The sequence below is a fragment of the Microcaecilia unicolor genome, chromosome 1 (genome assembly GCF_901765095.1).
Source record: "Microcaecilia unicolor chromosome 1, aMicUni1.1, whole genome shotgun sequence".
NCBI classification, from domain to species: domain Eukaryota; kingdom Metazoa; phylum Chordata; class Amphibia; order Gymnophiona; family Siphonopidae; genus Microcaecilia; species Microcaecilia unicolor.
In genome coordinates, this window is record NC_044031.1 from 637923865 (window position 1) to 637950205 (window position 26341).

The 26341-nt window shown below is 45.8% G+C and overlaps 1 long non-coding RNA gene across 2 annotated transcripts in view; it reads left to right on the forward strand.

Annotated features, from left to right (window-relative positions):
• LOC115481970 overlaps positions 1–26341 on the forward strand; it is a 46213-nt gene that overhangs the window by 16931 nt on the left and 2941 nt on the right. For both annotated transcript variants that reach the window (XR_003944019.1, XR_003944018.1), the window contains one exon: positions 21866–22043. This is a non-coding gene — a long non-coding RNA (uncharacterized LOC115481970). The remainder of the gene's footprint in view (positions 1–21865; positions 22044–26341) is intronic.

Here is a 26341-nt window from a genome sequence, read left to right on the forward strand (position 1 = left end):
TTCTACTACCTCCCACCCAAAATAACTTGCCCGCCAAAAGCTCCCCACAACAAACTCACCAACCTCCACCCCCTAGCAACCAATTCATCCAATCAAACCTCCATATACTCCCTATCTTTTAGCCCTTACCCCTCACCATTCTTTCTTTGTTCTTACAAAACCCTGAGACTCTCATCCCCCCTCCCCAAGATAACTTCAGCATGGCTTCAGCTCATCTGATGTTATCAGCTCACAGTCTAAAGCTGTGAGCCCCCTAACCTAAATTGCTGTGAATCATTGACCACTGCTCTAACTGGAGAACTAGACATCGATCTCTTGTCACTGAGGAAACCGGAGAGCCGCGAAAGTTCAGAAAAGATATATTTCACTGATTTCCCCTTAATAATACATTGATAGGGATATTTCAAAAAGAGAGAGCTCTCAAGGGGAGCAATGCTAGTTTAAGAAGAAGAAAATTCTTCCCTCTTTAGTTAAGTCTGGAAAAATCCTAACTTGGCAGCCCAAGAAGAGAAGAAGATTCTCAACAACCATTCTCGATCAGATGGTAAAGCCAGTTAAACAATCGATGTAGCCAGACACGGATTCAGTATTCGAGTTCTGCAGTAACTCCAAACCATTAAGGGGGTCTTTTACTAAGGTGCGCTAGCATTTTTAGCTCATGCTAGAAATTATTTGGCAAGATGCCCACTATATTCCCTTGGGTGTCTCAGCGTTTAGTGCCAGCTGATTTCTAGCATGAGCTAAAAACACTAGCGCACCTTAGTAAAAGACCCCCCTAAGTAAATCACCTTCAACATCCGGGGCCAAGCCCATAGCCGGGCCCAATTGCACAGGTTCCCTTTTAGTCAAAGGGAGATAATATACGCACTTTAATGGAGGCATAGATTCTTGTAGAACCAGGTATCATTGAAACATATCCCTTGCTGAAACCAAAGGAAGCTTAGGAAATTTTATTGAATGCAAGTTTTGAAAAAATCACCGAGATTTCTAAAAACTCCATTTAAAAACATTTTTATTCAAAATTGTATATTCCACTCATGGCAGATTACAAAAGAAAAAATATCTATTTACCGAAAAACATCTTATTGAAATGAATACACACTACAACAGACAGCAAATAGAAGCATAAAAAATCATCTTAGATATATATATTTTTTTTTTTGGGGGGGGGGGGGGGAGTGTGCCACCGTGGGAATTCTTTATTTATTTTAGAGTTGACCTGCAATGCGTCGTACATGACAGCTGATAGTATGATGTGGCACTATATGTAAAATGGTCCCTGTGTGGTAAGTGCAGGGCAGATGCTGGATATGCCTTCTGCATTTACTGCACAGGCTTTGCATTTCATGCACTAGTTTATGTTTCTAACGCTTGATTAAGTGCAAAACCTTCCTGCACTTCAGTAAAAGGGGCCCTCTGTGAATACAAGGCAGAGACCGGGAAAGAGAGAGCAGAGCAGCAGTGAACGGAAGTCACAGAGTGACAGACAACCCAGGGCAGTGAGTGGGGAATAGAAAACGGTGCAGAGGAACTGGTTCAAGACCAGGAGAGAGTGAGACCAGCACTGCTGAAAAGAAGAGGGGCAGTGATGCTGTTTTAAAATTCCTGCCATGGGAAATTAAGTGTGTGAGGAAACCATAATGAGTAATTACTGGAATCCAGCAGTTATTACAAAAGGACGTGAGAGAGTTTTGTTTACTTTTATCTGGGAAAAGGAGAAATGAGTCAGGAAAATATGTTGTATGATTCATTCTTATTGAGCTAGTCTGTACAATATCACTAAAGTGAAGGTATGCTTTTACCCAGAAGCTGTGAGAGAAAGATCAGTGTCACAATAGTTCCTTTGCTGTCATTTTTGACCTGAATAAAGTTGGGAAGTTCAGGTACCAAAATAAGTCCAGAGGGCTGGAAGAGAACTGTATCATAAGAGTACCACTACAAGAATTTAATTCAGAATTTAGATAAAAGCGCTGAGTAAATGTATAAATTAATAAAAACCTGGGGTAGACTATCTTTATTTGCCTGTGAAAATAGTACATTAGTCCTGTGAGAAGTGTCTAGGCATGTACATGGCTGGGTGCCAGGCACTGCAGGATCTAGTTTAGTCTTCCCGCCCACCCCACCCTAGGACCACTCTTCATTTATAGTCAGTTATTGTAATTAGGATAACAAGCAAGGAGTGCTTTTACAGAGTTTTATATTTCATTACCTTCTAAGAAGGAAGCACTAAATAAATCACACAATATTCCATATAAACTAAAATACATTTTTATATTATGTATTAAGGATATTATAATATATTATAATATCCCTAATACTTTAGCAAGTTTTAAAATATTGAAAAACTCAAAAATACTAAGATAGAGTCAGCAGTGCAGCAGCGAGAGGGGTGCTATCCAGTCTTTTGCATTGTCACATGTATGATTAACTCCCAGTTGGTGAGCGGTTATATATGTGTTCCCGATGCAAAGAGCTCCTAGCTCTCAGAGAACGGGTCCATTCTCTTGAGGCCAGAGTAGCAGACTTGGTGGAGCAGAGGGAGACAGAGAAGTACATAGAGGAGACCTACAGGGATGTTGTAGAGAAGTCCCACCTCCATTCTGGTGGCCCCTGTGCTACCTTGGAGGAGGGAGGTCTCCTAGAAGGACAGCATCATCCTGGTGAAGTAGGAAGTACACCTGTAGCCAGGACCTGCCCACCATGGGATGTACTATCCTCTCGCACTAAGGATATGTCTCCAAGTGCTTCCCGGGAGGGAAGGGTTAGGACAGCTGTTGTAGTTGGTGATTCAATCATTAGGCATATAGATAGCTGGGTGGCTGGTGGATGTGAGGATTGCCTGGTGACTTGCCTGCCTGGTGCGAAGGTGTCGGATCTCACACCTCATCTAGATAGGATCTTAGATAGTGCTGGGGAGGAGCCGGCTGTCTTGGTCCATGTGGGTACCAATGACATAGGAAAATGTGGGAGAGAGGTTCTGGAAAAATTATAGCTACGTCATGCAAGGTTTTTAAAAAACACTTGAATAAGACTCTGGAAGAATAACCCATAAAAAAATATTAACAAGGTAGGCTTGGTCTAACCATTGCTCATCCCTTGAAATGAGCTATGGGAAATAGATCAGCTTTTTAGGATCTGCTGGGTGTAAGATTTATTTATTTCAGATCATTTGCTATGCCACCAATAAGTCTACACCTAGGCATAAAAGCGGTTTACAAACAACAATGGAGGGGGGATAGAAGGTTAATGAGCGGTTTACATACAATAATAGGAGGAGAGAAGGAGGACAGGGTTAAGGAGTCTGGGGAAAGGAGGCAGAAAAAAAGGTATGTTTTTAGGGTTTGTTTAAATGCAGAGACAGTTGGTAGATTTCTGATGTGAAGTGGCAATTTGTTCCAGAGTTTGGGGCCAAGGTACCTGAAGGTAGATTCATGTGAAATGTTAAGATGTTCCTGGGTTTGATGTTCCTTGATTATTTTTATTTAATATTTTGTAAGGACTGAGATGTACCTGCTTTGTAAAATGTACACTTTTTCTGTTTTTATTTTGCAAAGTACAGGAGAAAATGCATTTCTGTTTCTTTTGTTCCAGTATTGTACTGTTTATAGAGTCTGGCTTTCTTGGGCAGAGAGGGGGGGAGGGGTCTATTTCAACGTTTTTTTGTGGCTTCCTATTCTGTATTAAATTGGTAGCATGGAATGTTGTCATGATTTGGGTTTCTGCCAGGTCTTGTGACCTTGGTTGGCCACTGTTGGAAACAGGATACTGGGCTAGATGGACCTATGTTCTGACCCAGTATGGCTACTCTTATGTTATATAGATGAGGGTATATCCATGTTCTGCATGTGTGACTGAGGTGAAGGATTCTGCTAGCATGTAGTGTCTGTGTAGGAATGTGTAACAGTACAGCTTGTTCCAGTTTCCCAATAGTAGGTATATTGGTGCTCCAGAGCCCAGTATAATATATATATAGCACTGTCTTTTCATAGGTGGGTTAGGGCTGTTATGGTGCGGTAAGTTTTGTGTTCTGGGGCAGTGTTTCCCAAGTTGGTCCTGGAGTACCCCCTTGCTAGTCATGTTTTCAGGATATCCACAATAAATTGATTTGCATATACTGCCTCCATTACATGCAAATCTTTTTCACGCAGATTCATTGTGGATAGCCTGAAAACCTGAATGGCAAGGGGTACTCCAGGACCACCTAGGGAAACACTTCTCTAGATCCCACTGTAATATTTATAGCACCGTCTTTTCATAGGTGGGTTAGGGCTGTTATGGTGTGGTAAGTTTTCAGTATAGGTTTTGGGTGTCTTTTTGCAGGGGTTTGTGTTATTTCACAAAGTCTAGTCCTATTTGAAAGTAGGCTCTGGGGCCCTTGTCACCCAAAATAAAAATGCTCAGGACTAGTGTTCTTCACATCCTGTAGAGTCACCACACAAACCCCCATCTGATTTAAACAAAGTGTCTAGCAGTAGAAGGAATGTGTGTTCTATTCCTGAGGTAATGGTCACGATTTGAATAGTTTTACTTTGTAGCTGAGAAAACAGGTTGCCTGCTCTGGCCAGTCCAGGGACCTTCTTCATCCTGCCTCCTGATGTAACTTAGTGTTTCCTTGTAGGTAGGGTGCAACAGAGACAGCCTGTATTAATCATTGCCCACCACAGCCACTGCACCTGAGAACAACACAGGCACTGCTGTCTAGATGACACTAACCTGTACCTATTTTATAAAAGTCTGCTCCCCTGAGATCAAAACCTGGCTACACCTCTGGGCTCAGATGCCCACTTACTGTCGTGTGCTGAATATCGGGCGGCACCTTTATGAAGAGATGCACCCAAGGCAAAGTACAGCGGGTATAACGACATAAAACTTGTAACCAAAAAAGTATAAAAAATAAAACCAATGAGGTAAATGTAGAAACAGGCCAATCTGCATAAGAATAATATGATACAGTATCTGAAATATACACATCAAAACAAAACTAAACAGTAGAAATATCATAAGTGCATGCAAATCTCGCTCATAAATATTCATTGTGGATATCCTGAAAACCTGACTGGCTGGGGTGTCTCCGGGACTAGGTTTGGGAACCACTGATAAAAGCAGCTTCTCATGTCATGTCTTTGAGTTCTCTGGTTTCCCTGTCTTTCAAAAAGGTTTGTTTGTTCATTAATTCCTTACAATTGTTTAAATGTCTGTATCACAATCCTGCTGTCCTTCCTCTTCTCTGAGATATTTTATTTATTTATAAAACTTATACCTGCCTAAAAACTAAGCAGTTTACAACAATACACTCATAAAATCAAAAACAAATACAGACACAAAACAGGGCTTGATCTAAAGGTATATTATTACACTGATGATATCCTACTAATCCACTACACTGACTTTCTCCATCCCAACATCATTCTTCTCCAACCGAGCCTGGATAAGATTTCCACCTGGCTTTTCCAGAATAGACGTGCTTAATCCTTCAAAACCATAGCCTGCTGGATCTCAGGCACAAAAGTGACCCCCTCACTTTCTCTTCACTTACAGGGCAGCCCAATAGATGTGGAGGGGCATAATCGAAAGGGACACCCAACTTTTCCTGGGGACGTCCTTGCAGGACAGCTCCAGCAAGGGGTGGGGAAACCCGTATTATCGAAACAAGATGGGTGTCCATCTTTGAATTTGATAATACGGTTGGGGACGCCCAAATCAGCAAATTTAGGTCGACCTTACAGATGGTCGTCCCCAGGACTTGGTCGTTTCTGATTTTCAGGACCAGTGCTCTAACCACTAGGCCACTTCTCCACTCTGTTCCACTCCCTTGAAATTTGGCCATCCCTGTGGGGGGTGGGGGGGGGGGGGCAGTTCAGGACGTTCAAAATGTTTGAAAGAAGGATGTCCACGCCTTCGTTATGCCTCCACTATGCCTCCGCTGACACACACATACCTCCCCCCCAGGGCTGTGGTGTAGCTACATGGGGCCAGAGGGGGCCTGGGCCCCCCATAGATTTGACCCTGGCCCCCTGCCGACAATCCCCTTGAACCCCCCTCCCGCCACCAACCCTCCCCGCTGTCGCTGCTCGCATCAGATACCTTGTTTGCTGGCGGGGGTCCCCGAACCCCGCCAGCCGAAGAGAGTCTTCTTCAGCGCCGGAGTAGTGCCTTCGTTCAACGAAGTTCCTGGTGTGATCAGCTGTTTCTGACGCCTTACGTCCTGCACGGGGCTACATGCACGGTGCAGGATGTAAAGCGTCAGAAACAGCTGATCACACCAGGAACTTCATTGAAGTTACTGCGGCGCTGAAGAAGATTCTCTTCAGCTGGCGGGGTTCGGGGACCCACCCGTAACCTCCGCTCTCAGGACAAATCACTCCTATCTGTACCCTTCTCCACCACTGCTAACTCCAGACTCCGCCCCTTCTGCCTCGCAGCACCTTATGCCTGGAACAGACTTCCTGAGCCCATACGCCATGCGCCCTCCCTGCCCATCTTCAAGTTCTTACTCAAGGCCCATCTCTTCTCCCTTGCTTTTGGCGCCTAACCACCTTCCCCATTCCTGTTACCTACACTGACTACGTAGTCTGTTACCGTTAGATTGTAAGCTCTCTTGAGCAGGGACTGTCCCTCCCCGTGTTTAAACTTGTACAGCGCTGCGTAACCCTGGCAGCGCTATAGAAATGCTAAGTAGTAGTAGTAGTGGTGTTTGAGGCATAGCAGAGGCATGGACATCCTTCTCACAGAAACCTCCACATTTTGGACATCCTCAACTGCCATCGCAGGGACGGAGGCATAGGAAGGACATCTTTCACCCATACTCTAAAACAAAAAGACAAACGTTTTTAAAGTTGTTTTTTTTGGGGTGGGAGATGGTTAGTGACCACTGGGGGAGTCAGGGGAGGTCATCTGGTCAGTTCAGGCACCTTTTTGAGGCTTGGCCGTAACAAAAAATGGACCAAGTAAAGTCGGCCAAGTGCTCGTCAGGGACGCCCTTCTTTTTTCCATTATCGCTCAAGGATGCCCATCTGTTAGGCACGCCCCAGTCCCGCCTTCACTACACCTCCAACACACCCCCAGGAACTATGGTCGTCCCTGCGATGGAAAGCAGTTGGGGACGCCCAAAATCGGCTTTCGATTATGCCGATTTGGGCAACCCTGAGAAAAGGACGCCCATATCCCGATTCGTGTCGAAAGATGGGCGCCCTTCTCTTTCGAAAATACCCTGATAGTCAAACATTTTAAATATTATGGGGTTATTCTTGACAAAGAGCTGTCCTTTACTCCACAAGTTTCATGTCACCCGCTTCTTCCTTGACAAAAATTCACAAATGACCCTTCTTTATGCCACACTATTATCTTGCCTGGAATACTGCAGTACCATTTATTGTGGCATTATTCAGATACTCTTCCTCTGACAACAAGCCGTTAAAAACACAGCCGTTAGACTTTTTGCCCATGCCCATGCTAAGACATTTGACCACATCCCTTTTCATTCAGCATCATTAGTTTCCATTTAGCTCCTGCATTCAGCACAAAGTGCTGACCACGACCCACAAAGTTGTCTTGTGGGATTCCTCTATGCCTGTCCTCTGCAATAGCTCTATATGCACTCCCCAGCTTCTCAGATGTTTACATGACCGACACTTTCATATTCCCTCATTTGCCGCTGCAAGATTAGATTCCACTAGACAAGCAGCCTTTATTGTATTTCACCTTCATTAAAGAATGCCTTCCAGTAGCACTCTGCTTGGAGTTTGCATTTCCCAAATTTAAGACGGCCCTTTAAACCCGCCTCTAAAGCTAGCGTTTGGCAACACCCAATGTTACCCCCATGCTGGGTGGCAGCGACCCACAATTTGGTATGATGTTCAGTTATGTTTGTATGCGATTTTAGTGCTGACTAGTAGACTCTACTGTATTATTCTGTTGTATGTCTGAATGCCTGATGTTGTCCTTCACTGTCCTTCGCTTTCCTCTGTCCTATTTGTTATTGGAGTTCCTTTCAATTTTTCTGAGAATTAATTTGTTTTTGTAAACCACTATGTTGTCTGTTTGAATAGTGATATATCACATAAACTTTCATGGCCATGCAACTTACTTAATGGCGGTCATTTCCTCTCATGGTCGGCCCAACACTCATGCGGCTGCATGAGAGAAGCCTTGCTGGCGATGGCTCCTTGCCAGCCTATGTTCCATCATGCTAGAAAATTACACTCCCTAACATCATGACTCTTTCCAGTGACTCTGTTGTGAGCCCTTGCTGGGAGCCAGCAGCAACAGTCTGAACCATGCAGGTACCTTGCCGCCCACTTCTGACAGCAGCCCTAATAGTTAACAGTTGACTTTCCATAACCATCTTGTTGATTGAGTTGTCTATTTGATTCCCAATTAAAGGATGTCCTGCTTCTATTCATAATACAGATTTATTAGAACTAATGTTGATGTCATTTCAGTTAGTGGGTTGTGGGGTCCCATGGCTTGCCTCCATTTCAGAGCTGATTGTTGATGATGCTGTGGTGCCCATATGTTCTCAGCTCCTGACGCCAAGGCCTGGCTGGTCGTGCCCCCTGACAATGGGAGGTACTCATCATAGGGGAAGGGACCAGCAAGGCCTTGGCTTCCGGAGCTAAGAACATGCGGGTGCAAAGGCTCTCTTTTGCAGGTATTGGTTTTCAGATTGCTGCTTGCAGACCAAACTCAGAGGTGGAGCAGAAGTGTGGCAGGGGCAGACTCCGGTGGCAGAAACAAATGTTTACACAAGTACAACATCAGGAGTGGAGATTGGCCCAAGCTCTGATCCTGGCCCGATTAGGGAACTAAGGTTTGAGAGGAAATGTTGGGGGGTGAACCCTGGAGATGATGGATTCACAGAGCGAGAAAGACAGTGAGAGATGCTGACCACAAGGGGAGAGGATCAGAGAAGATACAGGAAGGATATACTGCACAAGGAGAAGAGTGGAAGGGAAGGGAGAAGGAGGAGTTCTGCACATAAATGGAGAAGAGGGGAAGGGAAAATTGAGGGAAGAGATGCTGTACATGGATGGAATAGATGGAAAACTAGATGGGTTTGAGAAGGAAAAATGGAAGAAAACCAAACATGAAAGATCAGTGCCAAAGATGGATGTAGGTAAGGAAGTAAAGAAGAAAGGAGGCAAGAAAAGAAATAGAAAATTGACAGAAGGCCCTGGAAACACAGTTAAGAGCAAAGACAGATAGAAGATGAACAGAAATCACTAGATAACAAAGGTAGGAAAATGATTTTATTTTCAGTTCAGTAGAGGAGTGTGGTAGCCATGTTAGTCCACTCTTAAGGTTATCAATAGAAATCAAACAAAATAAAACATGGAAAAGAAAATAAGATGATACCTTTTTTATTGGACATAACTTAATACATTTCTTGATTAGCTTTCGAAGGTTGCCCTTCTTCCTCAGATCAGAAATAAGCAAATGTGCTAGCTGACAGTGTATATAAGTGAAAACATTCAAGCATTACTATGACAGTCTGACAGGGTAAGAGGAGGGGGTGGGTAGGAAGTATGCATGGGGACATCAAAGCATATCATTGATATTCTAACAGGGTGGGTGTGGATAGGTGAGGGGAGGGTGATCAACAGAGACATACAGCTTTATGGTTTATAATGGGCTAGGAACCCTAGATCCTTGTTAAGTCCTTTCTGTTGGGTGTTAAAATATTCAATCATTCTGACTTCAAAGGTCTTACGTTCTTGTATGGTTTTAAAGTTACCTTTGAGGATTCTCACTGTGAAATCACTGGTACAGTGTCCTGGTCCTGTAAAATGTTGACCAACAGGCATGGAACCCTGCTGGCACCAGTATTGTTCATATGATGTCTATGTAAATTGAATCTTCAGTTCATAAAGAGGGGCATAATCGAACAGGGATGACCATCTCTAAGGGCGCCCAACTCTAAGGACGTCCCGGTGAAGGGGCGGGGAAACCCGTATTAGCGAAACAAGATGGGCGTCCATCTTTTGTTTTGATAATACAATCGAGGACGCCCAAATCCCAACATTTAGGTCGACCTTAGAGATGGTCGTCCTTAGAGATGGTCGTCCCTGGTTTTCGGCGATAATGGAAACCAAGGACGCCCATCTCAGAAATGGCCAGATCCAAGCTATTTGGTTGTGGGAGGAGCCTGCATTCATAGTGCACTGGTCCCCCTCACATGCCAGGACACCAACCGGGCACCCTAGGGGGCACTGCAGTGGACTTCACAAATTGCTCTCAGGTGCATAGCTCCCTTACCTTGGGTGCTGAGCCCCCCACCCACCCCACAAAACCCACTCCCCACAATTGTACACCACTACCATAGCCCTAAGGGTTGAAGGAGGGCACCTACACGTGGGTACAGTGGGTTTCAGGTGGGTTTTGAAGTGCTCCCATTTACCACCACAAGTATAACAGGTGAGGGGGGGGGATGGGCCTGGGTCCGCCTGGCTGAAGTGCACTGCACCCACTAAAACTGCTCCACAGACCTGCATACTGCTGTCAGGGAGCTGGGTATGACATTTGAGGTTGGCATAGAGCTTTCAAAAAAAATTTTTTTTTTAGGGTGGGAGGGGGTTGGTGACCACTGGGGGAGTAAGGGGAGGTCATCCCCAATTCCCTCCGGTGGTCATCTGGTTAGTTCGGGCACCTTTTTGAGGCTTGGTTGTGAAAAAAAATGGACCAAGTAAAGTCGGCCAAGTGCTTGTCAGGGACACCCTTCTTTTTTCCATTATCGACCGAGGACGCCCATCTCTTAAGCACGCCCCAGTCCCGCCTTTGCTACGCCTCCGACATGCCCCCGGGAACTTTGGTCGTCCCCGTGATGGAAAGCATTTGAGGGCGCCCAAAATCGGCTTTCGATTATGCCGATTTGGGCGACCCTGAGAGAAGGACGCCCATCTCCTGATTTGTGTTGGAAGATGGGCGCCCTTCTCTTTCAAAAATAAGCCTGAAAGTGAACTATGGTAGATTTGAGAATTTACATCTGTTGTCTTTATATTTTTCACTGTACAGAAGAAAATGCCTTTCTTTCTGATTCTCTGGTGCTGCACTGCCTGCATTCTGTTTAAATGTTGTCTACATTAGTACTTTTAGTTGTGGTCCTGTTTCCTGTATTTAAAGAGAAGCTTTCTATGTTGCATGTGTGACTAAGGCCAGGTGTTCTGCTGGGGATGGATGTTGGCACACATTGGTTGGTGTCATGGCCCCACCAGGGGCATAGCTAGACCTCGCGGTGGGAGGGGGCCTGAGCGATATGGATCACCTTAAAAAGAGAGGATAGAACCTTGGTCCACGTGGGTGTTGTCTATAGACCCCCGACACAATTGGAAGAACTAGATAAAGATCTGATCGCTGATATTCAAAAGTTGGGGAAGAAAAGAGAGGTGCTGTTGTTGGGAGATTTTAATCTGCCAGATGTAGATTGGAAGGTTCCGTCTGCAAAATCGGAAAGAAGTAGAAAGATTGTGGATGCTTTCCAAAGTGCTCTGCTCAGACAAATGGTGAACGAACCCACGAGGGAGGGAGCCATGTTGGATCCGGTGCTCACAAATGGGGATAGTGTGTCAAATGTCCGAGTGGCTGCACACCTGGGAAACAGTGACCATCAAACGGTTTGTTTTGATGTAACGGCTCATGTGGATGGCGGCCACTCTAAACTCAAAGTCCTGGATTTCAAGCGAGCTGACTTTAACAAAATGGGAGAATACCTGAGGAAGGAGCTGATGGGCTGGGAGGACATACGAGAAGTGGAAGGACAGTGGTCCAGGCTAAAAGAAGTAATAAACAGGTCCACAGACCTTTATGTAAGGAGAGTAAATAAAAGCAAGAGAAAAAGGAAACCGATATGGTTCTCAAAGCAAGTGGCTGAGAAAATAAAGATTAAAGAGTTAGCGTTCCAGAAATATAGAAAATCTCAAGAGGAGGAACACGGGGAGGAATACCGGATGAAACTGAAAGAAGCCAAGAGAGAGGTACGTCTGGCGAAGGCGCAAGCGGAAGAACAAATGGCTAGAAATGTAAGGAGGGGAGACAAAAACTTCTTCAGGTATATTAGTGAAAGGAGAAAGACTATAAAGGGAATTGTGAGACTAAAAGATAGAACAAAACGCTATGTAGAAAATGATGAAGAAAAAGCCAATTTGCTAAATAGATACTTTTGTTCTGTTTTCACTGAAGAAAACCCTGGGGAAGGACCGAGAGGGACTGGCAAAAGTACACCTGAGAATGAGGTGGATAGAGCGCCGTTCACAGAGGAGAGTGTGTATGAACAACTTGGAAACCTAAAGGTGGACAAAGCCATGGGGCCGGACGGGATCCACCCCAGAATACTGAGGGAGCTCAGAGAGGTTCTGGCGGGTCCTCTTAAAGACTTGTTTAATAAATCCTTGGAGACGGGAGAGGTTCCGAGGGATTGGAGAACGGCGGAGGTGGTCCCTCTTCACAAAAGTGGGGATAGGGAAGAAGCTGGAAACTACAGGCCGGTAAGCCTCACTTCGGTTATTGGAAAAGTAATGGAAGCCATGCTGAAGGAAAGGATAGTGAATTTCCTGGAAGCCAATAAGTTGCAAGATCCGAGACAACATGGTTTCACCAAAGGGAAATTGTGCCAAACGAATCTCATTGAATTCTTTGACTGGGTGACAGGAGAATTAAATCAAGGACGTGCTATGGACGTCATCTACTTAGATTTCAGCAAGGCTTTTGACATGGTTCCCCACAGGAGGCTCTTAAATAAACTAGACGGCCTGAAGATAGGACCCGAAGTGGTGAACTGGATTAGGAACTGGTTGACGGACAGACGCCAGAGGGTGGTGGTGAATGGAGTTCGCTCGGAGGAGGGAAAGGTGAGTAGTGGAGTGCCTCAGGGATCGGTGCTGGGGCCGATTCTGTTCAATATATTTGTCAGTGACATTGCCGAAGGGTTAGAAGGTAAAGTTTGCCTTTTTGCGGATGACACCAAGATTTCCAACAGAGTGGACACCTCGGAGGGAGTGGAAAACATGAAAAAAGATCTGAAGAAGCTAGAAGAATGGTCTAACGTTTGGCAATTAAAATTCAATGCGAAGAAATGCAAAGTGATGCACTTAGGGAGTAGAAATCCAAGGGAGACGTATGTGTTAGACGGGGAGAGTCTGATAGGCACGGACGGGGAGAGGGATCTTGGGGTGATAGTATCTGAGGACCTGAAGGCGACGAAACAGTGCGACAAGGCGGTGGCCGTAGCGAGAAGATTGCTAGGCTGTATAGAGAGAGGAGTGACCAGCAGAAGAAAGGAGGTTTTAATGCCCCTGTATAAGACGTTGGTGAGGCCCCACCTGGAGTATTGTGTTCAGTTTTGGAGGCCGTATCTTGCGAAGGATGTTAAAAAAATGGAAGCGGTGCAAAGAAAAGCTACGAGGATGGTATGGGATTTACGTTCCAAGACGTATGAAGAGAGGCTTGCTGACCTGAACATGTACACCCTGGAGGAAAGGAGGAACAGGGGTGATATGATACAGACGTTCAAATATTTGAAAGGTATTAATCCGCAAACTAATCTTTTCCGGAGATGGGAAGGCAGTAGAACAAGAGGACATGAAATGAGATTGAAGGGGGGCAGACTCAGGAAAGATGTCAGGAAGTATTTTTTCACAGAGAGGGTGGTAGACGCTTGGAATGCCCTCCCGCGGGAGGTGGTGGAGATGAAAACGGTAACGGAGTTCAAACATGCGTGGGATATGCATAGAGGAATCCTGTGCAGAAGGAATGGATCCTCAGAAGCTTAGCTGAAATTGGGTGGCCGAGCAGGTGGGGGGAAGAGGGGGTGGTGGTTGGGAGGCGAGGATAGGGGAGGGCGGTCTTATACGGTCTGTACCAGAGCCGGTGATGGGAGGCGGGACTGGTGGTTGGGAGGCGGGAAATACTGCTGGGCAGACTTATATGGTCTGTGCCCTGAAAAGGACGGGTACAAATTCAAGGTAAGGTATACACATATGAGTTTGTCTTGGGCAGACTGGATGGACCATGCAGGTCTTTTTCTGCCGTCATCTACTATGTTACTATGAGGTGGGGGGATACATTTTAGTCTGCTGCCCCCCCGCCGCCCTGCTGCACTCCACAGCAGCAAATACCTTGGCTGGCGGGGGTTGGGGTCTCTGGTGCTGCCGCGTTGCCTGCCCTGCTCTCTCTTCCCTCACATCCTGCATGCTCCTTTAAGTGAAACTGAGCATGCTCAATTTCACTAAAAGAAGTGTGCAGGACCTGAGGGGGAAGAGAGAGCAGGGCAGGTAATGCAGCAGCACCAGAGACCCCCAACCTCCGCCAGCCAAGGTATTTCCTGCTGTGGGGTGCAGACTGGCGCTGAACAAGGCTTCAGCTGGCAGGGGTTAGGGACCCCCGCCAGCAAAACCAGGGGCCCAGATGAAATTTGGGGTGGCCCAGGTCCCCGTGGCCTCACCTAGATATGCCACTGGATGCCACGTAGGAAGATATTTCTTAGCTCTCTTTCTGCCCTTTTGGACTTAAAGCAGCCCTGACTTAAAAATGAGTGAAGACCATTGGAATAAGGGGTTGTAGAGATAGCCAGTATGTGTTTCAGGGGTGTGTGTTGGATGTGGATGTATGAGAATTGGGATATATGAAATGAGTAGTAATAGTGGAGAGAAGTTGGTATGCATGCATGTGGGTTTGGTAAATGTGTTAGACAGGTGTGTAAAATTGGTGATTGTATATGTGGATGTGTGGGTAGGGAGTGTGTGCGATGTGGGTGTGGGAGATATATAGATGGAAATATTTTTGTGTGGGTTCATGTCAGCAATTTTCTTAGAACAATGTTTATCAGAATTGAGAATGATACGTGTGCTAGTTAGCAATTAATTCATTGATGTAGTAGTAGTAGTGATGTCTAATTTGGTAAGCATGAAAAGCTAAGCGGTTGTAACCTTTAGTAAAACCTCACATTGTGTGAACAAACTGAGAGGTGGTAAAAGATTTTTGAGAAAAGGAGTGTGTGTGAGGGAAGGGGGACACCAGAAATCCTGACAGTCTGTATGGCAGAAGACAGATGAAGATCAAGTCTACGTGTTATATATCATGTTGTTATCATATGCCAGCGTTTCCCAAACTGTGCACGCAGCAAACTCAGAGGGGTGTTGCGAAGGAAGAGGCAAGCACATGCTGATTAGTTGCCAAGACCTGGTTTATCGCATTTTAATGTGTTAATGCTGTTCTTCCACTGGCTATATCAATCATTTCTTTTATGCAAACTTTATTTATACTGCTTAGACTCCTGTCCAATCCCTGCACCGGGTTTGGTACTTCACAAGTATTGGTGGTTGCGATGTTGATTGTGGGAGAGGGGCGGGCACAGTGGCTATGTGCAGAGGTTGGTTGCACTACGGGCAGTGTCGGATGTTAGGAGTTGGCGCTCATAGTGTCTAAAGGCAAACCTGGAGAAAAATTGTCCAGGATTGCTGGATATCCTAAGTAGCTCTATAGCACACTTTCTAGCAGAGGAGGGCTTCCAGTCCTATGATCCACTGAATGAAGCTTCAGTGCATCAGTGTTTAGCCACAAACAGAATAAGTTTTTCATTTCACAAAGTAGATCTCCATGCAGCACTGAGTGGTTAGCGAAACCAAGTAGAGGGGACATAAAATTTGTCATGCTCCATACTGTGTGCTGAGAAACACTCAGTACACAGGCTGTTTAACTGTAGCTGATATAAGATTAGCCGTGCTGAATAGCAGTGTCTGTATTAAAGTTTTCAAACACTGTATGCCGGGTCTTATTCAGCATATACATTTGAACTTCACTCCATGTATACCCACCAATAATCCCAGCCTCTTTCTTTCAGGTATTTGGAAATTTAAGGTCCCTGCAGGTCATAAACAAAGTCGATATTGACCCAATTTTGAAAACTTTTTTTCCCCCACAGAATAACTTTTTTTTTTTGGGGGGGGGGAGAAATCTGGTGCAGTGAAAAACTGCATGGACACTAGTGGCGCAGCGGACAGAAAAAGTTTGGGAACCACTGTCATATGCTATGAGTGAGGGTGCTGTGCATTTCAATGGGGAGGGGAACACACAAAGATGTTGAAATTTATTTATTTAGATTTTGCTCACACCTTCTTCAGTAGTAGCTCAAGGTGAGTTCCATTCAGGTACTTTGGATATTTCTGTGTCCCAGGAGGGCTCACAGTCTAAGTTTGTACCTGAGGCAGTGGAGGGTTAAGTGACTTGCCCAAGATCTCAAGCAGCAGCAGTGGGATTTGAACTGGATTGCAAGACTGGTGCTCTAACCACTAGGCCACTCCTCCATGTTAGCTATACTTTTGGTTTAAACATATATTGTTCTAAGACATAGAGGGGCATAATCGAACGGAAACGCCTATCTCCATGGGCGTTTATCTCTGGGAACGGGTCCGTGAAGGGGCGGGGCGAACTGTATTTTCGAAAAAATGGATGTTTTTGAGCTGAGCGTTTGTTTTTTTTAGCGATAATGGAAACTAAAAACGCCCAGCTCAAAAACGTCCTAATCCGAGCCATTTGGTCGTGGGAGGGGCCAGGATTGGTAGTACACTGGCCCCCCTGATATGCCAGGACACCAACTGGGCACCCTAGGTCAGTGCGGTGGACTTCAGAAAAAGCTCCCACATGCATAGCTCCCTTACCACGGGTGCTGAGCTCCCAACCCCCCTCCCCCAAAACCCACTACCCACAAATATACAACACTACCATAGCTCTTAGGGGTGAAGGGGGCACCTACACGTGGGTACAGTAGGTTTTGGAGGCCTCCCATTTACCAGCACAAGTGTTACAGGTGGGGGGGGGGGGGATGGGCCTGGGGCCACCTGACTGAAGTGTACTGCGGTACCTACTAAAAGTGCTCCAGGGACCTGCATATACGCAGGCCTCTAGGACTGGTTGCTGCTGTATAACATTGGCACACCAGTTGACACCTGAAGACTAATCTCTCCGAAAACGTCCTTTATTGGAATAACTGCCTTTACTCACAGTTAACTGCAGATCAGAGGTTGTGCCCCACTGGCAACGAGTCTCCCTGGTACTGAGATGAGCAGTAGGTCAGAGCTGGCAGAATGCTGTACAATGCCCTCTTTCAGCCACATTCAAGGTAAGAACTAAGTTGTCTAACGTGGCTAACACAGGAAAGGGAACTAAAACTGGCTTACAAAAATGGCCACTACCGCATGGACTACAACAGGAAACACAACAGGGCACACTCTGACCCAGTAGGCAGGGGGAAAAGCACCATGGGAGAACAGCCTACCAACTACCAACATCGTGAGACTGTAACACAAGCTAATGAAATCACGGAGCCCAATACCCTACACCCACCACAATGCAATGCTGATGTGACCCTGTAGTGCACCCGAGAGCCACATCTGACCCAGGGAAAGGCTGTGAGAGGATCAAACACATTCTGCTGTCATGGAGGTGGGTACGGCATTTGAGGCTAGAATACAGGCTGGGAAAAAAGTTTTTAAAGTGGGGTTTTTTTTGGTGGGAGGGGGTTAGTGACCACTTGGGGAGTCCGGGGAGGTCATCCCCAATTCTCTCCAGTGGTCATCTGGGCAGTTGGGGCACTTTTTTGGGACTTGTTCGTGAAAAAAAAGGGTCCAAAAAAAGTGACCCAAAATCGCAGTAAAAATGCCGTTTTTTTTTCGATTATCAGCTAAAGACGCCCATCTCTCCTCGGTTACTACTACTACTACTATTTAGCATTTCTATAGCGCTACAAGGCGTATGCAGCGCTGATAACCATGCCCCAGTTCCGCCTCCACCACACCCCCGTCAACTTTATTCGTTTCCGCGACGGAGTGCACTTGGAAACGTCCAAAATCGGCTTTCAATTATACCGATTTGGGCGCCTTTGCGAGATAAACGTCTATCTCCCGATTTAGGTTGCACTAAAGGCATTTTTCTCTTTCAAAAAAAAGCAGGATAGTAACATAGTAGATGACGGCAGAAAAAGACTTGCACGGTCCATCCAGTCTGCCCAACAAGACAACTCATATGTGCTACTTTTTGTGTATACCCTACTTTGATTTGTACCTGTGCTCTTCAGGGCACAGACCGTATAAGTCTGCCCTGCACTATCCCCGCCTCCCAACCACCAGCCCCGCCTCCCAACCACCGGCTCTGGCACAGACCGTATAAGTCTGCCCAGCCCTATCCCCGCCTCCCAACCACCAGCCCCGCCTCCCACCACCAGCTCTGGCACAGACCGTATAAGTCTGCCCAGCACTATCCCTGCCTCCCAACCACCAGTCCCGCCTCCCACCACCGGCTCTGGCACAGACCGTATAAGTCTGCCCAGCACTATCTCCGCCTCCCAACCACCAGCCCCGCCTCCCGATCTCGACTAAGCTCCTGAGGATCCATTCCTTCGGCACAGGATTCCTTTTATGCTTATCCCACGCATGTTTGAATTCCGTTACCGTTTTCATTTCCACCACCTCCCGCGGGAGGGCATTCCAAGCATTCACTACTCTCTCCGTGAAAAAATACTTCCTGACATTTTTCTTGAGTCTGCCCCCCTTCAATCTCATTTCATGTCCTCTCGTTCTACCGCCTTCGCATCTCCAGAAAAGGTTTGTTTGCGGATTAATACCTTTCAAATATTTGAACGTCTGTATCATATCACCCCTGTTTCTCCTTTCCTCCAGAGTATACATGTTTAGTTCAGCAAGTCTCTCCTCATACATCTTGTAACGCAAATCCCTTACCATTCTCGTAGCTTTTCTTTGCACCGCTTCAATTCTTTTTACATTCTTAGTAAGATACGGCCTCCAAAACTGAACACAATACTCCAGGTGGGGCCTCACCAACGACTTATACAGGGGCATTAAAACCTCCTTTCTTCTGCTGGTCACTCCTCTCTCTATACAGCCTAGCAATCTTCTCGCTACGGCCACCGCCTTGTCGCACTGTTTCGTCGCCTTCAGGTCCTCAGATACTATCACCCCAAGATCCCTCTCCCCGTCCGTACCTATCAGACTCTCCCCGCCTAACACATACGTCTCCCGTGGATTTCTATTCCCTAAGTGCATCACTTTGCATTTCTTCGCATTGAATTTTAATTGCCAAACCTTGGACCATTCTTCTAGCTTCCTCAGATCCTTTTTCATGTTTTCCACTCCCTCCCGGGTGTCCACTCTGTTACAGATCTTAGTATCATCCGCAAATAGGCAAACTTTACCTTCTAACTCTTAGGCAATGTCACTCACAAATATATTGAACAGAATCGGCCCCAGCACCGATCCTTGAGGCACTCCACTACTCACCTTTCCCTCCTCCGAGCGAATTCCATTCACCACCACCCTCTGGCGTCTGTCCGTCATCCAGTTCCTAATCCAGTTCACCACTTTGGGTCCTATCTTCAGCCCATCCAGTTTATTTAAGAGCCTCCTGTGGGGAACCGTGTCAAAAGCTTTGCTGAAATCTAAGTAGATTATGTCCATAGCTCGTCTCTGATTCAATTCTCCTGTCACCCAATCAAAGAACTCAATGAGATTCGTTTGGCACGATTTCCCTTTGGTAAAACCATGTTGTCGCGGATCTTGCAACTTATTGGCTTCCAGGAAATTCACTATCCTTTCCTTCAGCATCGCTTCCATTACTTTTCCAATAACCGAAGTGAGGCTTATCGGCCTGCATTTTCCAGCTTCTTCCCTATCACCACTTTTGTGAAGAGGGACCACATCTGCTGTTCTCCAATCCCTCGGAACCTCTCCCGTCTGCAAGGGTATATTAAACAAATCTTTAAGAGGACTCGCCAGAACCTCTCTGAGCTCCCTCAATATCCTGGGGTGGATCCCGTCCGGTCCCATGGCTTTGTCCACCTTTAGCTTTTCAAGTTGTTGATACACACTCTCTTCCGTGAACGGTGCTCTATCCATTTCATTCTCATTTGTACTTTTTCCAGTCCATCATGGTCCTTCTCCAGGATTTTTTTCTGTGAAAACAGAACAAAAGTATCTATTTAGCAAATTTGCTTTTTCTTCATCATTATCCACATAGCGATTTGCAGTATCTTTTAGTCTCACAATTCCCTTTTTAGTCATTCTCCTTTCACTAATATACTAATAATATAAAGACGACATCATATTTGACTACCTTATGTGGCTGGCATGATGGCAATTGCTTAACATGCACAGAATGGCAGGTGTAGCTCTGGCTGCCTTTTTGGGTAGACTGGATGGACTGTGCAGGTCTTTATCTGCTGCCATATACTTTATTACAGAGGCACAATGGTATTATTCTCAGTTTTGTTCTCAATTTCTTTTTGAATAATGCTTAGCATTCTCTTTGCTTTTTTGGGAGTTGTGGCACAATGAGCTGACATTTTCAGCATATTAAACACCCTCAGTGCTGCACATCCCAGCCTTCAGAACGAGCCACATACACCCACAACTGACTCAGTCCTCTACAGGGGCGTATCTGCGTGGGGCCTCAGGGGCCTGGGCCCCCGCAGATTTCGCCCTGGACCCCCCTACCGCTGCCAACCCTCCCCCTCCGTTGCTCGCCTACCTTCGCTGGCGGGGGACCCCAACCCCCGCCAGCCGAGGTCCGCGTCCTCCTGCCGCTGCCGGCTGCCTTTGGTCCTTTAATTTTTCCATTGAAGCTGGCGCCGACGAAAGTTTCTTTTGAATCTGACGTCGCTGCACGTTGTACGTGCAGGACGTCAGACTCAGAAATTGTTTCTGAGTCTGACGTCCTGCACGTACAACGTGCAACGTGCAGCGACGTCAGATTCAAAAGAAACTTTTTCGTCGGCGCCAGCTTCAATGGAAAAATGAAAGGACCAAAGGCAGCCGGCAGCGCCAGCGGCAGCGGCAGGAGGACGCGGACCTCGGCTGGCGGGGGTTGGGGTCCCCTGCCAGCGAAGGTAGGCGAGCAACGGAGGGGGAGGGTTGGCAATGGCAGCGGCTGGGGGGAGGGGGATCGGCAATGGCAGCGGCTGGGGGGAGGGGGATCGGCAATGGCGGCGGCGGCGGCGGCGGCGGCGGGGGGGGGGGGCTATAATGTGCCCCCTCACTCTGGCCCTGGCCCCCCCTACCGCCGCAGTTCAGATACGCCCCTGGTCCTCTATAGGGAGCTTCTCATGATTGTTTGCACTCAAGGAAGATAACCCAGTTCCTTCTGCCTTGTGCAGAGTAAAATACTAAGATTCTCTTATTTATTCCTGGAGTACAACTTATGCAAATCCATTCCAGAAGCTGATAACATGTTTGTCTAGGGTTTATGCTAGTCCTCCAGCAAGTAGCACTGAATCTATTTCAGGTTTCTATGCCATTCAGCGATAAGAACATCAAACACAGTAAATCTAGCTTTCAGTTCATCTGTAAGATCAGTGGGGATGGGGGTCTGCATTTAGTGAGGCTTCTCACAACTTCATTTTGTTCTTTGATATTTTGTTTTATTTGTTGCTTAGTTTAATTTTATTAAGCAAACAAGAAATTTAATTTTAAAAAGTCATGAAAACCAAAATACAATTAATTATTGGGATTAGGCTCTATCCCCTTGCCCTGCACACTTCTGTATCTCTCTCTGCTTGGCTGTGCCTAACATTTGTTTAGTGGTTTTAGGTTCATTAGGGGACCTGGCTTGCAGTGGGGGAAGGGGGAAATTTAGCATTGGATGGTCTTTCTGGGGATAGGGAGGGCGAGGAGAGTGATGGGCTGGACAGAGTGTGATTTTAGTCAGTCAATTTCAGTGAGCACTTTACACCATCCATTAATATAATAATTTGAATATTGAAAACATTACAAATATCTTCCGTATGATAGAAATATTGTAATATGCAACATAATCCACATTATGATTATTTGTTACCTCCCTGTCTTTTTGTTTATGTTTCCTGTAGGTTGTGAACCATGAATCCAACAGTAACTGGAGCCAATGGGATGGTAGTAGTCACTCAGATTCTCCCATCGACTGGTCAACATGTAGTTCAGATGGGACCCAATGCCCTTCAAAATACCCCATGCCAGTTCCCAGAGGCTCTGCAGAAATTCTTCAAAGGAGAGCCAAAGGCTCTTGGAGTAAGTTTATGTTTTAACCATGTTTTACTACAAGCAGAACAACTACCACAATACCTTGAATGGGTGCAATAGAGGGACCGGATAATTGACCCCTTCATCAGCATCATCTTCTTGACATATGAGCGACACAGTTCAAATCAAAATGGATCCAAACTGCAGATGTCAGGCTGAGACAAGCTGCAGGAAGGTGCCGTGTAGCAGCACAAAAACACACATGCAATTTAGGTGTGAACACTGTTCTTGACTTGGGTTGGATAAATCTATGGCTCATCTGGTATTTGCTGGTTTCAGATTTGTGTTTCAGATGTAGTTATCACAAACTCACACTTACGTGTTCAAACATTTACTATATGTATGACTACCTTAAATTTTTAACTCTGATATTTACGTGGGATAAAAAGGACTAACGTTCACAGAGTAGAACAAGGTTGAGACTGTGTGTTTTGTGAACCGCCGAGAATGGCGGATCATGTGGTATATAAATAACACACTTGCCACTCCTAGTTCATTGTTTGAGGTGTTTGATTTCTATTTTCTTCTTTTTACTTCTCCTAGCCCTCTTTCTAATGCATCCAGCTCAATTTTCAAGTTCTACTAAACTGTAGTCACCTTCTCTCATAGCATCATCGTTCTGCTGATATTTGTTATATTTTGATGTCTTTTATCTTTCTCTTCTTCTAAATTTTTATTTATTGCAATTGTATCCCACATTTTCCCACCTATTTGCAGGCTCAATGTGGCTTAAAGAGTTTTGTTATGTCATAGTCATTACAAGATGTCAGATTGGTAGTGTCAGGGTTAAGTAAGTGAAAAGATAAGGAAGGTTTTAGGAAGGATAGTATAGAAGGTGGACTATCAAAGCTGGTGGATTCGTAGGTATTTTGTAGATTATGGGTTCTCTTTGTATGCCTTGTTGAAGAGATGTATGTCAGCAATCGTTGTCTAGGGTTGGTCTTGGGTCCAGTTCACAGAGGCAGTGGGTTCCCAAAGAATACACACTCCACACGGGTTTAGATTATATAAAGTATATTATATTTTAAACAAGTAAATAAGTAATGCCACACTGGGAAAAGACCAAGGGTCCATCGAGCCCAGCATCCTGTCCACGACAGCAGCCAATCCAGGCTAGGGGCACCTGGCAAGCTTCCCAAACGTACAAACATTCTATGCATGTTATTCCTGGAATTGTGGATTTTTCCCAAGTCCATTTAGTAGCGGTTTATGGACTTGTCCTTTAGGAAACCGTCTAACCTCTTTTTAAACTCTGCTAAGCTAACCGCTTTCACCACGTTCTCCGGCAACGAATTCCAGAGTTTAATTACACGTTGGGTGAAGAAATATTTTCTCCGATTTGTTTTAAATTTACTACACTGTAGTTTCATCGCATGCCCCCTAGTCCTAGTATTTTTGGAAAGCGTGAACAGACGCTTCACATCCACCTGTTCCACTCCACTCATTATTTTATATACCTCTATCATGTCTCCCCTCAGCCGTCTCTTCTCCAAGCTGAAAAGCCCTAGCCTTCTTAGTCTTTCTTCATACGGAAGTTGTCCCATCCCCGCTATCATTTTAGTCGCCCTTCGCTGCACCTTTTCCAGTTCCACTATATCTTTCTTGAGATGCGGCGACCAGAATTGAACACAATACTCAAGGTGCGGTCGCACCATGGAGCGATACAACGGCATTATAACATCCTCACACCTGTTTTCCATACCTTTCCTAATAATACCCAACATTCTATTCGCTTTCCTAGCCGCAGCAGCACACTGAGCAGACGGTTTCAGCGTATTATCGACGACGACACCCAGATCCCTTTCTTGGTCCGTAACTCCTAACGTGGAACCTTGCATGACGTAGCTATAATTCGGGTTCTTTTTTCCCACATGCATCACCTTGCACTTGCTCGCATTAAACGTCATCTGCCATTTAGCCGCCCAGTCTCCCAGTCTCGTAATGTCCTTCTGTAATTGTTCACAATCCTGTCGCGAGTTAACGACTTTGAATAACTTTGTGTCATCAGCAAATTTAATTACCTCGCTAGTTACTTCCATCTCTAAATCATTTATAAATATATTAAAAAGCAGCGGTCCTAGCACAGACCCCTGAGGAAACCCACTAACTACCCTTCTCCATTGTGAATACTGCCCATTTAACCCCACTCTCTGTTTCCTATCCTTCAACCAGTTTTTAATCCACAATAGGACATTTCCTCCTATCCCATGACCCTCCAATTTCCTCTGTAGCCTTTCATGAGGTACCTTGTCAAACACCTTTTGAAAATCCAGATACACAATATCAACCAGCTCCCCTTTGTCCACATGTTTGTTTACCCCTTGAAAGAATTGAAGTAAATTGGTCAGGCAAGATTTCCCCACACAAAAGCCGTGCTGACTCGATCTCAGTAATCCATGTCCTCGGATGTGCTCTGTAATTTTGTTTTTGATAATAGCCTCTACCATTTCCCCAGCACCATGTCAGACTCACCGGTCTATAATTTCCCAGATCTCCCCTGGAACCTTTTTAAAAAATGGGCGTTACATTGGCCACCCTCCAATCTTCCGGTACCACGCTCGATTTTAAGGATAAGTTGCATATCACTAACAGTAGCTCCGCAAGCACATTTTTCAGTTCTATCAGTACTCTAGGATGAATACCATCCGGTCCAGGAGATCTGCTACTCTTCAGTTTGCTGAACTGCCCCATTACATCCTCCAGGTTTACCGTGAAGTCAGTAAGTTTCTCCAACTTGTCCGCTTGAAATACCATTTCCGACACCGGTATCCCACCCAAATCTTCCTTGGTGAAGACAGAAGCAAAGAATTCATTCAATCTCTCCGCTACATCTTTATCTTCCTTGATCGCCCCTTTTACCCCTCTGTCATCCAGCGGCCCAACCGATTCTTTTGCCTGCTTCCTGCTTTTAATATACCAAAAAAAATGTTTGCTATGTTTTTTTTGCCTCTAATGCTATCTTTTTTTGCAGATATATAGGCTCACAGCACTTAGTACAGGTAACTGGTACAGGCTGTTTCTGGGTGTGTGTTTAGATAGAGAAAGAAAGGATAGGGTGTTTGTTCAGAGGAAGAGAGAAGCCTTGGGGTTGTGCTGCAAGAGGTATTTATATGTATGCAGAGAGAAAGGAAGAGAGAGAAGGGCCTAAGAAAATCACTCCTTCACCTCCAAGCTGCTTTTTAAAATTGTCATTGCAGTGACAAATCAGATGCCACTTTTGATTTCTTTAATCCTGGGGTTTAGTGTTTCCTCTGAGCCTTCCTGCCACTGTGCAAACAGATTACTTCCAAAGGAGAGTGTATCTTCTCCGAGGACAAGCAGGCTCAATATTCTGACTGATGGGTCGTCGTCCGCGACGGCCCAGGAGACTGGAAGAAACTTCAAAAGCAAAGGAATCTTCTTGAACGTTCCGTCTCGCGGGCTGATTCACTGCGCATGCACGAACGGCTTCCCACCCGCGATGTGAACGTGCAAATGCTCAGTTTGTTTTTGATCCGCGCTTCAAGAGAGTTGTGTTCACCGCTACTCCATTTTTTCGGCTCAGGAGAACCGTTTTTTGCATTTATCACGCCCCTTTTTTCCTTTTTCACCTTCTTAAATATATATTTTTTAAAAAATAGTTTGTTTCCCTTACTTTTTAGTTTTTTTCTTCACTTTTGGAAGTTTCCTTTCTTTTTTCATTGCGGCTGCCTTTAGGATGCTCGGCCGCGTCTTTTTTTCCCCTTTTTTGTGCCTTTTTATTTGGCACCATTTTAGCCTTTTGATTTCGAGGAAGCTATTTTCCCGCCCATGTCATCGAAGACTCACAGCGGCTTCAAACGCTGTACTTGCTGCAACCGGACTATCTCAGGTACCGACCCCCATGCATGGTGCCTCCAGTGTCTTGGGCCCGATCATCTTCCAGCTGCCTGTAAGCTGTGTGAGTTGATGAAGAAAAAGACCCAGGTGGCTGGAGAGGCTCAGCGCAAGAGACTTTTTTCTGATCAGTCCGGTCCTTCGATGTCGACATCGGAACTGAGGTCGGCGGCATCGATGTCGACGTCGAGGGAAGCAGCGACACCAAGAGTCCAGGTAATGGCTGCCGAAAGACCACATTGAGCTGTGAGCAGCGAGGCATCGAGTGGGTCTCCACCCATCTCAAGGCCTACTGCTATGCAGGCCCCCCGGGACCGACCTTCGTTGGACCTGACCCCAAGGAGGCGTGAGGAATCCACATCCTCGTCTTTGGTACCGAGGAGTCTCGATGACGGACGTCGAGTGAAGGCGAAGAAGCACCGTCATCGATC